Source organism: Phoca vitulina, unplaced genomic scaffold (genome assembly GCF_004348235.1).
Source record: "Phoca vitulina isolate PV1807 unplaced genomic scaffold, GSC_HSeal_1.0 scaffold9, whole genome shotgun sequence".
NCBI lineage: Eukaryota > Metazoa > Chordata > Mammalia > Carnivora > Phocidae > Phoca > Phoca vitulina.
The window spans coordinates 49,985,606-50,003,411 of record NW_022589712.1 but is presented as its reverse complement, the minus strand read 5'-3'; the positions used below and the strand labels follow the sequence as shown (position 1 = coordinate 50,003,411).

Below are 17,806 nucleotides of genomic sequence, written 5' to 3'. Positions count from 1 at the left end.
AAGGTAGAACAAAAATAATAGAAGTAACAGGAGGGAGAGAGCTGAGTTGAAGAGATTTGAAGTCCTACCACTTGGAGGAAATGGGGTAAATTTGAGAATTTAAGTCAAATATGCATGTAAAAATATTAGAATAATTGCTAAATTAGAAAAAAATGTGATTTTCAAACCAGAAGTTTAGAAAAAAGGAAAATAAAGGAAACTCAACCAATACTTCAGGAGCCAGAAAAGAAGGGGGAAAAAAAAATCAAAGCATGAGACATAGAAAACACGAAAATTAGAAATAAAGCAAAATACATGAATAAACACATTAATGTAAACAGAGTAAACTCTCCAAACTTAAAAAGGATGCTTAGATTAGAAAGGAAAGGATATTAAATTTAACAAAAAAAATTAAAATTAATTCCACAAAAATAAATTTCAATTAGAAGAATGCTAGCATTTCTCTTGAATAAAGAGCTAAAATAATAAGCAGAATGGTTTTTAACATGCCAGTGGTTTTAACAATCCAATAGATTGCTACAAGTGTTCTGGAAACTCTGATTCACAAAGTTATGTAACAGCAAATGGAATCAGAATTCCCCAGTGGTTTGAGACTTATTCTTTGGAGAATCAATGAACTTCTCTGCAATAGAAAACAACCTTATATTCCACTCCCATCTCGCAAGAGAAGCTCTAGACAAGGCAGTAATTCAAGGCCCTGACTGGGATAAAGTGTGACTTTCAAGACATCGGACAAGACTTCTTTCATGATCTTTGGCAGAGTCTTTGATGCTAATGTAAAAGCAATGATTCATAGAGACCTATGGAGCTTCCTTCTTCATCAAAACAGCAAAAGCAGATGTATTACCAGGTATGCCATCCGTTTTGATGGCAAGCCACTTTTCACTGTTTTATCTCTCAATGGTCTTTCCAGTGTCCAAAATGGGTTCACACAACAAGAATCTTGATGGCTTCAGCATGCTCTTAAAGGACACAAAAGAGCAACTATCTTTACTAAGGAAACATCAGAATTTCATTTGGTTACATGCTCAAAGAAAATGGCTAACTGCCAATTCCTTTAAAACCTTGATTTGAGAGAAAACAAGGAAAAAGCATCAACTGTTCTAGAAGAATGTCATCTGAAAGAGGCCTTCATGGTTTGGCTCCTGGTCACAAACCGTCAGGAGTTCAGAGAGCTTCACTAAGGCCTCTCCAATCATATCACTACTTTCACTTACCAGATTTTATAAGATAAGGCTTTTTGGTGCTGGGGCAAATCCAAATTTCGGTAAGGTTCAAGCCTTTTCAAAGTAAGCCACCTTCTTGTCAAAAGAATTCACACTATCCAGTATGTTTTCTGGCTGGGCAGACATAGAGGCTTCTTCAGCTCTGTTGGCTTCCGGCTTCCATTAGCAAGAATCTTGCCAGAGAAAAAGCAAGACTTTGTATCTCTGCACATTCAGTCTTCAGAATAAGATCAAAGGACACAGGAGTTTTGTCCTACTTTCTTTTTCTTTTCTCTTTTTTTCTTTCCTTGTCTTTTTAATTTTTATGTAGCCTCTGTATCAATACAGATAGCATGGTAAATTTTCATTGATTCTTTTTATATATATTTTTTATTTATTTGAGAGAGATAGCAAGAGAGAGCATGAGCGGGGAGGAGAGGGGCAAGCAGACTCCCAGCCGAGCAGGGAGTCCGATCCCAGAACCCTGGGATCACAACCTGAGCCGAAGGCAGATGTTTAACCGACTGAGCCAACCAGGTGCCCCCAGTTTTCATTGATTTTTTTTTTTTTTTTAAGATTTTATTTATTTGACAGAGAGAGAGCAGGAGAGCACAAGCAGTGGGAGCGGCAGAGGGAAAGGGAGAAGCAAGCCGCCTGCTGAGCAGGGAGGATGCAGGGCTCGATCCCAGAACCCCGGGATCATGACCTGAGCCGAAGGCAGTCAGTCGCTTAACCAACTGAGCCACCCAGGCGACCCTGGTTTTCATTGATTCTTATCAATGGGAAACTGTCTGACATTGTCTCCACATGCAGCAACAATGAAAACTGAACATAATCTAACTGGATACACTAGTGGTCCACGACACTATACTTGTTTAAAGTAAGAGAAAGAAAAAAATACCTAAGCAATTTTGACTTTAAGGGAGATGAAAAATGTTTTTAAAAAGCCAATTGTCAAAGTAATAGATACTTTGTAAAACCTTTTTTGTGAACCTTCAGTTCACAGACTCCTAAAGTCCTAAACTCCCTTCACGTAAACAGGTAAAGAATTCTTGGTCTTTTATCTCTAAAGTCATTATAAATATGCATTTGAAATGAAAAAATATTAGCAAATATTGGACTTGACTATTGTGGCAGGATGTATTTTCCAAAGATGGCCATAATAGTATCTCCGGTACCAAATGCTTTTCTAGAATTTGCCACCCTCCCAGCAAGAGGTGAAGTCTATCTGGGTGTGCATATGCACATATTTATAACCAACAAAATGCAGCAAATGTGACATACATAGCTCGTGAGGCTTTATTAAAAAAAACAAAACAATCCAACTTTCTCCTCATTCACACTAACACTTAAGTTGGATCTGACTATGCTGAAACCACCATGTTGCACAGAAGCAAGGCCACATATATGGGTACTCTGGTCAATGGTCCTAGACTCTTCAAGTCTTCCCAGCTCCGATGCCAGAGATGGTGGTGACAAACCTTCAAATTATGAAATAATTATCCAAATTATTCCAGCCCCTAACAGTTGATCCCAACCTTCAGGTTTTCCCAACTGTAACAGCCATCATCATGAGAGCTGAGAAAACTATCCCTACTGTGCCCTTTTGGAGTTCCCAACTCACAGAATCTATGTGCATAATAAAAAGTGCGTTTTATGCTCCTAAGTTTTGTAATAGGTGTTAGGCAACCATCCTAACTGGATCTGAGGGGGAAAAAAGTTAATCTCATTTCTAAACTTGCATATTTTTTAACCTAAACAAAGTGAGTCTTCCTATCTACAAAAGATTGTGGAAAATGTGATAAAATTATACCTGGGCTTTCTCTTTGTCTACCATCAAAACCTTTAAATAAATAAATCAAAATTTGTACTAACCACTCCTGATTTTCACAAATACATTAAAGTTCTTTTATACTTCAACTCTTTTTTTTTTTTTTTTAAGATTTTATTTATTTGAGAGAGAGAGTGAGAGAGAGAGAGAGCACAAGAGGGAGGAGCGGGAGAGGGAGAAGGAGACTCCCCGCCGAGCAGGGAGCCAGATGCAGGACTCGATCCCAGGACTCCAGGATCATGACCTGAGCCGAAGGCAGTCGCTCAACCAACTGAGCCACCCAGGTGCCCCTATACTTCAACTCTTAATTAAGTCCCACAGAAATTTTATGAACAGGCTCATAGGCTAGATAAACTGCTTATCTAAACTGTGATTTCCTTTCCTTTGTGAGAATTAGAAGAATATTCTCTTCCCACTATTTAGAAAGAATGATTAACACAGTCCAACAATACCTAATATGTCTTCTGTATGTAGTCTACAATTGATAGTGATCATTATTGCACAAGCTAAGAGCCTGGAAAACATACAAACATTCTAAACAAACTAGTTTTAAAAGAGAATAATCCAAATCAGCCATTATAAATGCAACAAAGTAGATGAAATCTTACTAGTGCAAACAATGACTCAAGGCAATAGAAACTGGTTCTGAAATAAACTGTCTAGCATGATTATTCAGAAGATTCCTTTTATCTCTTCTATAGTCTGGAAATAAAAATAAAGAAAAAACATATCTATCAACAAAAGTACATAACCTGGTGAGGAGTGAAAAAGCATGACTTACCACTGCCCTGCTAATCCCCAGGGACACCAAGCTTGGGTTGCCCACCACCCCTACCCTCCCCAAATCTTAGTGTATGGTTCTTGTTCTAGCTAGAAACACTGTGGAGCAAGGAACTGGTAAGATCACATCTATAGTTTAAGAAGACCAATCTGGTGGCTATGTTTGGGCCAGGAGAGGCAAGGAGAGAGAGAATACTGTTGCTAAAGTTTAGGCACAAAGACGGCTTAGACAAAGGCGATGAAAATAAAAATAGAAAAGCTAAAGATGAAAAGCTTTTTGAAAGAAAAATTAACAAGATTTGGTAATCCAGCTGGGTAAATCTTGAGCTATTACAAAAAAATACATTAGAGAAGATATATACCTAGGTAAGATTAAGTTTTGGTTTCTGTGCCTGAATTAAATATAACTGAAACTATAGTGCAACACCAGAAAGTATTAATATATAGACATCTAGCTGGAAAATGAAATATACAAAGTCACCCAGAATTCTAAAGTATACAGAAATGGAGAAGGTATCAGCCAGTGGGGTCTTTCAAATTGGCACTGTGAATATAGAGATGAAAAGAGCCAACTGAACAAATGCAAAGGGTGTTCACAAAAGCATTCAGAATAGTTAAGTCTTGGGAGGGGAGTGGAGGGATGGGGTAACTGGGTGATGGACATTAAGGAGGGCATGTGATGTAATGAGCACTGGGTGTTAAATAAGACTGATGAATCACAGGCCTATACCTCTGAAACCAATAATACATTATATGTTAATTAATTGAATTTAAATTTAAAAATGTTTAAAAAAATAGTTAAGTCTTCAGTTGATATCCACTCTGTAAGCTTCATTGGGACAGAATTTTTTTTTTTTAAGATTTTATTTATTTTTTGACAGAGAGAAAGACAGCGAGAGAGGGAACACAAGCAGAGGGAATGGGAGAGGGAGAAACAGGCTCCTCGCTGAGCAGGGAGCCAACACGGGACTCGATCCCAGGATGCTGGGATCATGACCTGAGCCGAAGGCAGACGCTTAGCAACTGAGCCACCCAGGCACCCTGGGACAGAATTATTAATGTCAGTATTTTTTTCACTATTATATCTCCACATCTGGAATTTATTGAATGAACCAGTAATTAAAGTACATTAAATACCACTGCCATAAATATATATATATACCTCCAAAAAATATAACCTATGGCAACTTCAAAGGATTTCTTATGGATCTATAACCTTCAAAAATTCCAGCATGAGAATGGAAAGGAAAGAGCATGCTAGCCAAACTAGAACATATGCTTTTGGAAGTGTGAAAAAGCCAGAAAGTCTGAGTTAATAGGAATTAAACCAAATTCAGAATAAGAAAACTAAAGTAATTAGAGATTATTACGCTGAATAAGTCACAGAAAGACAAATACCATATGATTTCACTCATATGTGGAATTTAACAAACAAAACAAATGAGCAAAAGAAAAAAAAGAGAAAGACAAACCAAGAAACAGACTCTTAACTGTGGAGAACAACTGATGGCTACAGGGGGTGGGAGGGGTGGGAGGACGGGTTATAGACGGGATGGGCAGTAAGGAGTGCATTTGCTGTGATGAGCACCAGCTGATATATGGAATTGTTGCATCACTATATTGTATACCTGAAACTAATATTACATTGCATGCTAACTAACTGGAATTTAAATAAAAACTTTTAAAAAGAAAACTAAAGTAAACAGAAGAGGAAAATATGGTTTAATAATTTGTTATAAATATAATGTCTTCCCTAAACCTCCTTGAAAAAATAATGAATTAAATTCTGAGATGAAACTGAGTATTACTAAAAGCAAACAGATAGGGGCGCCTGGGTGGCTCAGATGGTTAAGCCTCTGCCTTCGGCTCAGCTCATGATCCCAGGGTCCTGGGATCGAGCCCCGCATCGGGCTCCCTGCTCCGCGGGGTGTCTGCTTCTCCCCCTCCTTCCTGCTCAAGCTCTCTCTATCTCTCTCTCAAATAAATAAATTAATTAAATAAAATAAAAATAAAATAAAATAAAAGCAAACAGATAGTAAGAAGCAGCTTAAAATGGATGATAAAACTTATAAAATTTAAATGTAAAAAGATTTAAAATTACTTGACACTGATTTTACAAATGAGTAGACAAAAAAAACTCACAAAAACAAAAAGCAAAAAAGAAATCCGAGGAACAGATCCTGAACAAAATCCACCATGTAGCCTAAGAGGTTGGAAAATCATTACAAGAGTATTATGAGCATTGCTCTTTGCTCTAACAGTCTTTTTTTTTATGATTTTATTTATTTGAGAGAGAGAGAGAGAGAGAGCATAAACAGGGGAAGCAGGAGAGGGAGAAGAAGTAGGCTCCCCCTTGCTGAGCAAGGAGCCCAATGCGGGGCTCGATCCCAGGATTATGGGATCGTGACCTGACCCCAGAATCATGACCTGAGCCAAAGGCAGGCGCTTAACCGACTGAGCCACCTAGGTGCCCTGCTCTAACAGTCTTATAAGCAGCCTACAAACTTCTGTGTACAGGTATTGCATTTAAGCAGAACTTACAAATTATTTAAGTGAAATTTGGCAGGATTTCCATTTTTTATTTAAGCTGTTCAAATCTTATTATGAGGGGAAAATGTCAATTTAATACAAATTCAAAAATGAACTTTTACATAAGCAAGAAATTCACTGGGAAGCTCACATTACATCGATGTGTAAAATCCTCTCTTACAGTCTGCTTTAAAATGCTTTCTTAAAAATAAACAAGTTATGTTCTGTTGGCTTGATTTTATAAATAAACTCTTCCTGAGAGCATTTCTCTTTTTCAACCCAACTTGTGAAAGATGCAGCGTTTGCCATAAGAAATCGGTAAGGTGTTGCTATGGGAACAATATTTTAATATCATTTTAAAACACCAGTAGCTTCAAAGAACAATGAAGTAAAGAAAAATTAAGGAAAAAAAGGGGGGGGAAGAGTACCCTAATATTTCAACCAATATTGAAAAGAGTACCCAATAATACAACCATTATTAATCATGCTGCAACAGTTTCATATACCTTTTTCTTCCTGTACCTGTAGGGAAAGTATCAGGAGACACTTTAGGAGATAACAGGAGACTATTAGAGAAAGCCTAATAATCCCAGGTGTTTTGAGTAAACAGCTATAATCAGGTCCTTCTTCCAAGAGTTAAAGAAGGAAAGGACTCAGATGTGAGTGGAAACTATTAAAGGGCCATCCCCCATTCATAATTCTGGAAAGCCCTCAGAATCAGAGTAAAAGTGTTCTCACAACTCAAGCCTGGAGAAAATGAGGCAGGGGGAATTGATTAAGTAATAATTGATAACAGGTATGGCCTGAAAATATTCCCTACCTAATCGTAGATACTTAAGTGGGGTTTTTCCTTAAATCTTATCTTTATTGGGTAATTGAGAAAAATGTTTTAAACTACTGGATTAAGTTTATTTTATCTATGTTAATAAAGAACTATTTTTTTTAAGATTTTTTTTTTTTTTTTTTTTTTTTTTTTTTATTTATTTGACAGAGAGAGAGAGCAGAAGCAGGGGGAGCAGCACAGGGAGAGGGAGAAGCAAACTCCTCGCTGAGCAGGGAGCCTGATGTGGGACTCGATCCCAGAACCCTGGGATCATGACCTGAGCTGAAGGCAGACGCTTAACTGACTGAGCCACCCAGGCACCCCAAGAACTATACTTTTGTTTATAGCAAACACACCATAATTAAGTGGGAAGGGAAGAACACTATATAATTCCAAAATATTCCTTGCTACAGAGAATGAAGCTCCTCAGACCCCTAAGACAAAGACTTAGGAGGAAAAAAGTCCACTGATGGCGATCCTTTTGCTACAGAACAAAGAATGTTTACTTCTAGATTCTAAATAGTAGCATAGAACATATGGAAGGGTTAATAACAATAATACTTTGCATTAGCATAAAACCATAAAGTCTACAAGGTACTCTCACATAAATTAAATTGAATGCCATTTTTTCCCTAAAATATCAAGCTAGAAAGATAGCCCCTACTACATGGCACATCTGAACAGGTCAACAATATAATACTGAGTTTAAATAATATGAACTTTTCAGTAAGTAGGAAAGGTGGAACCATATAAGATAGAATTATGTTATATAAGACAATTTTTCATGAGGGCTATCAAAACACATTATACAAGTCAACTTAGATATAAAAGATTCTTGGCTGAGTTGTGATTAATACTAATCTAATACTAACACTAATATTATCTATGAAACTTTGAGAATACCATGTCCAAAGTGGCCTCACTCCACTTACTTTACTATTCTTTCAGAATGTATTCATTCAAAACCTTGTAGCACTAATTATATTCAAAAATGTGTCTTGTGGGGTGACTGGGTGGCTTGGTTGAGCATCTGCCTTTGGCTCAGGTCATCGTCCCAGGGTCCTGGGATGGAGCCCCGCGTCGGACCCCTGCTCAGCGGGGTGTCTGCTTCTCCCTCTCCCTCTGCCAACCCCCCCGCCATGCGCTCTCTCTCACTCTCTTCCTGTCTGAAATAAATAAATAAAAGCTTAAAAAAAAAAAAAACTGTCTTGTCTCCCCAACCAGCATATGATCAGCATATAAGCTCCATAAGGGAGAGAACCATGTCATAGATTGCTATCTTTGACAGGTGATATATAGGCCCATAAAGTTTGAAAATTTCTGGACTATAGAATGATGAGCTGTGATAATAATGGAGATAGGATAATATAGAAAGAATACAGGCAAATTCATAAAGATAGAAAGTAGATTAGTGGTTGCCAGGGGCTGAGGGCAATGGGGGGGAAGGGAAATGACTACTACTGGGGGGTACAGGGTTCCTTTGTGGGGTAATGAAAATGTCCTGGAATTAGATAGTAGTGATGGTTGCATAACTGTGTGAATATACTAAAAATCAATGAATTGTACACTTTAAAATGATGAGTTTTATGGTATGTGAATTATATCTCAATTTTAGAAAAGAATGTAATAGCACTGGGCCCATGCAGTTCCTCCCCTGAAGGAGTCTGATTGCTTCGATACTATATGGTTGACTATTAAAATTAAATATGGAAAGTTACACAGAAAATTATTCTCTTGAATAAAACCACCCAACTTCCTCTATTTGTATAAACTATCCTTTGTTCAGTAGTTGTATTTTATATAGACTGTGAATGGCAAATCATCTATGTCTTCATAAAGAGAAAAGAGAAGGGATAATGAACAGCTTCAGCAGAAAGAAATATATAATAATTGAGACCATAATAATTCCTTGAAATTTTAGTCTTATTATATTTCTAATTATATTACTATTATATTATCTTCTGTATCTTTCCCAAAACTAAGCAATCAAATCTGTGAAATTCAGGTCACCATCTTCCCCTAACCTCCCCACCTCTTGCCTACCTCTGCTCTTTTGCTCAGTATATCATGCCATCATCCACCTAGCTGATCAAGAGAGAAATGTTGTGGTCAGCCTTGTTCTCTCTTGCATTCCCCATCACTAAATGTCTGCTTCCTCCAACCCCTTTATTACGTTCCAATACAAACTACTATCATCTTTCATTTTGGCTTCAGCAAAAGCTTCTCAACAGGTCTTCTACATGCATCCTTGCCCCTCTCCAATCCACTGAGAAGGCAAGGATGGTTTTAAAATCGAATTTAATACTGTCTCTTAAAAACCTTCAATGGCTTCCTGATATTCTTAGGATAAGCCTTAGTAATTTACAAAGTCATTCAAGATGGCCCCAGCCCAACATAACATTCCTACCCCCAACTCTTCCTCTCAACCCAACCATATTAGACTTTTGTTCCCTTAATGCACAAACTCTCTAGTCTTTATTTTGTATTTTTTATACTACTAGTATTTTACTGAGGTAAAATTTACATACAGTAAAATACACAAGTCTTAAGTGATCGGCTTGAATTCTGACAAACATATACATCTATTTAACCATCAACCAGATCAAGACAGAGAATATTTCCATCACTCCATAAAGTTCCCATGTGCCCCTTTCTACCCAACCCTTCCCCCCAACTCCACACAATCACAATACTGATTTCTATCACAATAGATATTTCTGTCATTCCTGAATTTCATATAAATGAGATCATAACCATATGTATTCTTTTGAGTCTGGCTTCTGTTATTCAACTTAACATTTCTGACATTCATCTATGTTACTGTATCAGTTTTCTTTTTTAGAGTTGAGTAGTAATCTTTCTTATAGATATACCATAAATTGTTTATTCATTCTCCTATTGATGGACATTTGAATTGTTTCCTGTTTGGGGCTATTATTAATAAAGCTTTTATGAACATTCTTCTACAAGTGTCCTATGCTCGTATGCATTAATTGTTCTTGGATATATACACCTACAGATGGAATTACTGGGTCATACAATAGGTCTATATATAAATTCATCAGAAACTGCCAAGTTTTTTACCAAAGTGGCTATACCATTTTACACTTTCACCAGTGCCAGTTACTCCATATCCTCACCAACAATGATCACTCTTCTTAATTTTAGACATTCTAGTGGATGTATAGTAACTTTTAATCTAATTTTTAATCAAAATAATATATTTATAGTGCTCAAAAACAAAACAACATAGCAGAGATTATAATCAAACAATCCTCTGATCATCCCTCCCCTTCCCTATATACAACTACTTTTAACTTTTTCTGGTTTGGGTTCTCCTGATTATTTCCTATCTCTAAGTGTTTATTTCACAATTCTTGACTTAACTTTAAACATTATTGGGGGTGCCTGGGTTGCTCAGTTGGTTAAGCGTCTGCCTTCGGTTCAGGTCATGGTCCCCGGGTCCTGGGATCAAGCCCCACATCGGGCTCCCTGCTCAGAGGAAAACCTGCTTCTCCCTCTCCTTCTGCTGCTCCCCCCTTGCTTGTGTGCTCACTCTTGCTCTCTGTCAAATAAATAAATAAAATCTTAAAAAAAAAAAAAAAAACTTTAAACATTATTGGTTTTCTGGTATAATAGATGGAAGTATAGTTCATTTACAACCCTCCATCTCCATGTTCCCTCTCTATCTTCTTATACTCAGATGATCCTTTTTAGTTCATCTATTGTTTACTTTAAAAATTATCCTTAACACAAATTTTTTGTTTCAACTTTGGATAGAAACTTTATTATTCATACATTACTGAAGGTGACCCGAGCTACTGTAGTAATTAAACCCAAAAATTTCAGTTGCTTAACACAATAGAAATTTATATAATGCTCTTACAATAACTAATAATTTGATAGGCTTAAGAGAATTAAAACGGTGTACTTCTCCATAGTTGTTCATAAAATTAAGGGCATCCAGGCTCACTCTCTCTCACTTCTGGGCCTTCCTACCTGTTGTTTCTTTAGGCCAAATGCTCTTCCCACTTCTTCCCTTCTTTACCCAGCCAGCTCCCAAAGTGTCCTTCAGACTTATACCACCACAAAATCCCTATAGAGCCCTCCAGAACTCCCACGTATGGGCTATGTGTTCTTCCAGCATTCTGCTTAACTGTCATAGCACTGATTACATTGTGTTGAAATCTGTGTTTTCTTATCTGTGTCCTCCAAAACTATAAACTTTTTAAGGGAATAGGAAAAATTTTGTTCATTTCTTCTTCCTGGATTACAACAGATACTCAAATATTTCATGAAAAATCAACTTATTTAAATAATTATTCATATACATATTATTTCTATCACTTATCCATTAAGTCATACATGGTTAGGGGAAGGAGAATCAGAAAGGATCCCAAATTTCAGATAATACAAATAGTCCACAAAGTTTAATTTTATATTTCAAATAATAATTAGCTTAAGCAGAAAATTTTAAATCTTCTACTACTGGGAAAATTTCAGAAGAAACACAACTGTTAATACTGTTAATGTAACAAATCCAAACTGTTGCTTTTATTCAATAATTTATTAAGAGCCCACTTTGTTCCAAGCACTGTACTAGACAGATTCCAAAAATTCAAGAGTGAATACATCAGACACAATCCCTGACCTAAACATTATGAAGGCAGAATCTATACTAAAAATACCTTTAAAATGCTAATATATGAACAACAACAAAAAAACCCACAACAATGAGAATCTCAATTTCAAAAAGTCCAATGGCTTGTTAATTTTTGTTTTCAAAAAAGCGCTTCAAATTATTAATTAATAACTTAATTGAGCAATTGTTTATATAATAAAGGATTTCCTTATGCCTCTGGGAAAATTCTGAGTATGAACCTACATACCTTGCATAACTGAACAGATAGGAAGACAGTCCCAGATAAGAAGAAAAACAGATAAAACAAGGATAGTCTTTGTTGTTACAGTTGTGAAACAGATCTACTATTGGCAAAGGGTAGAAAAAAAGAAAACACATAAGAAATAAGGCAGAAATAAAAAGAGAAACAGCAAATAGGATAAACACTAGGAGAAAAAGAAGTGAAGTGAAAATTCAAATGACAAGATAAAAATATTATCTAACATGCTAATGAGCTTCACTCTTACATTCCAGATTCAAGGTAAGAATCTGGGGAACAATTAGAACTTCTTTTCAGAATCTCCTATGGAATTGTGAAGCCCACAGGTTAATTTATATATACCACAGTATACATTTCGCACAACACAAAAAACAGCGCTAATTCAAAGGTACCCAAAACCACATACTGCATCACCCCAATTCCATGTTTCACAATTAAGATATGCAGCTAGGATCTGATTAGCATTTAGATATCATAATAAAAATGCCTGATTCCGCGGCGTCTGGGTGGCTCAGTTAAGCATTCGACTTTTGATTTCAACTTAGGTCATGATCTCAGGGTTGTGAGACTGAGCCCCGTGTCAGGCTCTGTGCTGGGTGTGGGGCCTGCTTAAGATTCTCCCTTTGTCCCACCCCCTCTTCCCTCTCTTTAAAAAAAAAAAAAAAAAAAAGCCTGATTCTTACATATTTAAATATGTTATTTCATTATAAATTACTTTCTTTTGCTTTTTTTATAATAAAGGATTATCATCATTTTTTAGGTATGCATGAAAATAGGTTATATCATCTATGCATTTCAGTTCAGGGTAGTAAATAGAACTATACAATAATTCTTATAAAGGGGGAATTAATTAGGTCAACTGGGGCTGAGAAGCACTGCTACAGCATCTACATCTAGGAATGAAGTTATTGGGTAATAAGGCATGTGCATCTTAACTTTACTAGATAAACAAATTGTTTTCCTCAGTGTTGTAATATAATAATCTACAATTCTACTAGCGCTATATGACAGTTCTAGTATTCCAAATCATTGCAAATACTGGATACTGTTACCAATCTGGTGGGCAAAAAGTATATCTTATTGTGGTTTTAGTTTTTATTTCTCTGACAACATAATTGAGCATCTTTTTTATTTATTGGCCAATAATGTTTCACTTTTTTTTTTAAGTTCCTATTTAAGTCTTTAAGACTCTTTTTCTATTGGATTAAAAATACCTAACTTTAGGGGCGCCCAGGTGGCTCAGTTGTTTGAGCGTCTAACTCTTGATCTCAGCTCAGGTCTCAATCTCAGGGTTGTGAGTTCAAGCCCTGTGTTGGGCTCCATGCCCAGCGTGGAGGGTACTTAAAAAAAGCAAAACAAAAACCTAACTTTAAGAATTCTTTCTGAGGGGGAATAAATTAAAATGAACACCATACACCATGCTGGCAATATACAAAGGCCAAAACCACAAATAAAATTAGGTTTCTTAATCAGATTATTTTAATACAAGATGGTACAGCACACTTAGCAGAAAGGCAGACAATCTGGAAGAAAAAAAAAAAACTCTTTTTAATTAGAACTTATAGAGAAAAAAAGGTGACAAAGCAGTCTGAACTCAAACCTTAGTTATTTACTACTCTACAAATAAGATTTTCAAATATCTTTTTCTTTTCTTGATATACTTTTACTATGAATAATACCTAACATTATCTTGGGTAAATTTTAATCCTCTGGTAGTTATTCTGTTTCAAATGCTAATTTACTTTCAACTATTTGAATGCTATATTGTCTAATAATATCAGTAAAATCTACAAACTGTAGAAATTGCAATCAATTAGAATGAATTTCTTCTAAGTAGCCTTATCAAACTTTGAAATTACTGAGCTGCTGAGTATGTTCAGAAGCTTGTAAACCAACATTTATGTTTTATCAGTTTATCCCATTCCCATTATATACTGCCTTTTATAATAATACAGAATTATCTGGGGGTGCCTCGGTGGCTCAGTCAATTGAATGGCTGACTCTTGATTTCAGCTCAGATCATGATCTCAGGGTTCTGGGATGGAGCCCCACGGTAGGCTCCATGCTCAGCAGGGAGTCTGCTTGAAGATTCCCTCTCCCTCTGCTTCTGCTCTTCCGCTCCCCCACTTGCACACACTCTCTCACTCTCTCTCTAAAAGAAATAAATCTTTAAAAAAATAGAATTATCTGCTTTTGAATAATAATCTTCATCCTTTCAAAGTGCAGTCTGTTAACTCTAGTTTGTATCTGTTAAAGTTCTACTTCATCTTGACTTTGCACCATTCTGATAGTTAATTTAAGTCAAAGACCTATATTAAAAATGTGAAGAGCTTATGTCACCAGAAAAAGAGATATAAAGCCAAAGTAACAGAATAATAATATGAGACTATGTCATTATGATAATCCACTGGTACTCGAAGTAACTAAACTTCTTTGCCTAATTATGCAAAATTCTTTGCTATCTTGTGTTATTGTATCAAAACCCTAATTATGGGCTTTCCCTGTTTCTGACCCCTATCACTTTAGATTACCCTGTTCACTAGCTCTCTCTACTGACTCAAGACAGCTACTGACTGACCAAGTACCTCCATTCCTCATTTTACCTGGTTACTTCCTGAAACCCCACCAGCTGCTTCCCAGGTCCCCAGCCTTCTCAGCTCCCTCATTATCCCCTCCCTCCTTTATTCCTCCCAGGCAAAATCCTAGTCCCTGATCTTCACTGCTTGGATAATACAATTTCTATCCCTTCTTCTGATTGCTAAAGCCCCCTAACCTCTGACACTACTCCTAATCTTCCCCAATCCCTACTCTAGTTTCTAATGTCTCAGACCCCCAGCCAGTGACCTGGATGTGAAGAGCCTGTTTCCTTTTAGAAAACTCTGACAAGGCAAGATATAGCCTAACATATAAGATTTTAATTATGAACATGTTTCTCCATCAAAACAATGTTATAAGTAGTTCTCAGGTACTGCAGTACTAGAGTACCATAACTCAGTTACCTATAGGCTAAATAGGTTTTGGTGCAGTAGACTGGTAACCTGGGCATGACTTACATCAGTGTTCCCTGAAGCATAAGGCATTTCAAACAACTGGCTTAAAAATAAAGACTTACAGGGGCACCTGGATGGCTCAGTTGGTTGAGCCTCTGCCTCTTGGTTTTGGCTCAAGTCATGGTCTTGGGGTCATGGGATTGAGCCCCACGTTGGGCTCTGCACTCAGTGCAGGGTCTGCTTGAGATTCTCTCCCTCTGCCACTCCCCCTGCTCACACGCTCTCTCTCTCAACTAAATAAATAAACAAATAAATCTTTTTTTAAATAAATAAAATAAAGACTTCCATCTTCCGAAAAAAACTGTTCTGTATTCTCTCAGCAAGCAACGCTATGTTACAAAGAGTAGTGATCAATTTCTGTTAATTGACCCATATATTTGAAGGAATAGGGGCGTGATCTGCTGCTATAAGTATGTTTTAAATATAATCCAGCATTCACAGACCACAATGAAGTAACTGAATTTTTAAAAGTGTATTTACTGGCCCCCTGTTTATTATTACTGATCAAAGCTAAGGCCACTAAAACCTACCTTTCCATCACATTAACCAATTCAACTTAAAAGAAAGGAGGAAACCTAACCTTCACTGCGACCTGATTATGAACTAAAATGTTCATGTGCTTTAACTTATCCTTACCACAATTCTGTGATAGTAGGTACCATTAATCCTATCTTAGATATGAAGAAACTAAGGTTCACAGAAATCAGATACTTTGATAGTTGGTTATAGAATGAATAATTTTTATTAGGCCAAAAAAGAAAAAAGAGATTGGATGTTTAATTCCAAACCCAAATAAATCAGAATAAGTAGTCTGAAGGATGAACTAGAAATATAATTAGAAATTAGCCATATTTTAACCCAAGAGCTTAGATGCACATTTAGTGTGCACCACTAAAATTTATGCTAGGGTGAGACTCTGTTCTCACGGGCAACTCCTTCCTCCTAAGAACTTTTAAGATTCTTGAACATATCTGGAAAAAAGCACCTTGTCAAAAGATTTCATGTGGTTTAGCTGATATTCTGGTTCCAAGGTAAAGCTGAGAATGGCCTGGAACATTAGCAAGAGGCTCAGAGGATCAGAGAATCTGAGAAATCTGGGCAACCTGTGGACTGCTGCATGGCCTGCTTCCTTGGAAATGCCAGCCCTAGAAGCAAATCAAGATATAACCCAATCCTCCATTAAAATAGCTTCATTTTTAAATCCCGATTATACTTCAATATAATTAATTAATTAAAATAGCTTCATTTCTATAGCTACCTAGAAAATGGGTCCTTGTAGTAAGAGCAACTTGCCCAAGACATACAGGAGTAATGGTGAAGTCTAGACACGACTCCAAGTCTATCTGAATCCAAAGTCCATAGTCAATCTCACTTTACAATCTGAAACCAAAGGCATATTTTCAAAAAGTGTTTGAAGTTTCCCCACTTCAATCTCTTTTTTTTTTTAAGATTTTATTTATTTATTTGACAAAGACAGACACAGCAAGAGAGGGAACACAAGCAGGGGGAGTGGGAGAGAGTGAAGCAGGCTTCCCGCTGAGCAGGGAGCCCGATGCGGGGCTCGATCCCAGGACCCCGGGATCATGACCCAAGCTGAAGGCAGACACTTAATGACTGAGCCACCCAGGCGCCCCTCTCCACTTCAATCTCTTATTCTGAATCTATAATTACCAAATTTAAGTTAAATTTTATAGTTTAGTATTTTCTATAATAATAAGCTTTAAAAATTAACTGCATAGATTCTTAAAAATAATTTACTTTGACCACAGTGAAAACAATTTCAACTAAAAATTATATTTTCTTTGATTAGAGTTTAAATAGGAAAAAGTTGTTATTATCAATAATAATAAAAATAATAATAGTAATAAAAACCATTTACTGTGCATTTACACTCAGGCTCTAAGATAAGCCCTTTGCATACCACTATCATATTTATTTTCAGTCCTTTACTCTGCATAATATCACTAGTATAATTTTGCTTCAGTACTATTTAAGAGAAAAATAAACAACACTAAAAATAGGGAATAGCCAATTAAATCTAATCTAATTAGAGTAGGAATATGAAATTAATCATTTTATATTTTTAGAATGGAAATAACTGATTTACTTGGTAGGGAGGATACTGACACAGCAGAAAGCCAACTCTTTAATTACCTACCCATTCTTCACCGAGAGAAAGGAGCTACAGAAACCACAGGCCCCTAAAGGCACTGCTTCCAACCAACTAGTCTGTTCTCCTAGACATGGGGAAGAGGGAAAAGTGGGGCAGTTTTCAGTTACATATATGACTCATGTTACCACATCAATCCATCTTCCCTCACCATAACACACACACACACACACATAAAAAAGTGGTGAACAAAACCAATATTATCTCTTCCAAAACTGTTCCTTCTCACCTTAGTCACCTTTATAAAAAATCTCAGAAACCTACAGATGACCCACCTCTTTTCTACCACTAGAAACAATAGGTATTTAAATCAGCTTCTGAGAATACAAAGATTTATTAGTCTTCTCAGAAGAAACAAAGTGGCTTGAAATAGAAGCACACACACACACACAGACACACACACACACAATAATAAATTATAAGAGACTCATGACCTAACATATATAGTAAGGCAGATAGATCACCACAAGACTGAACAATCTGCTTGTGACTCCTCTTACCTGCCCCCTTCTACCTT

General features: G+C 36.5%; 1 protein-coding gene across 8 annotated transcripts in view; it reads right to left on the bottom strand.

The window, feature by feature from the left end:
• CDK19 (cyclin dependent kinase 19) overlaps nucleotides 1-17,806 on the bottom strand; it is a 171,079-nt gene that overhangs the window by 80,996 nt on the left and 72,277 nt on the right. The gene's annotated exons all lie outside the window — the stretch shown is intronic.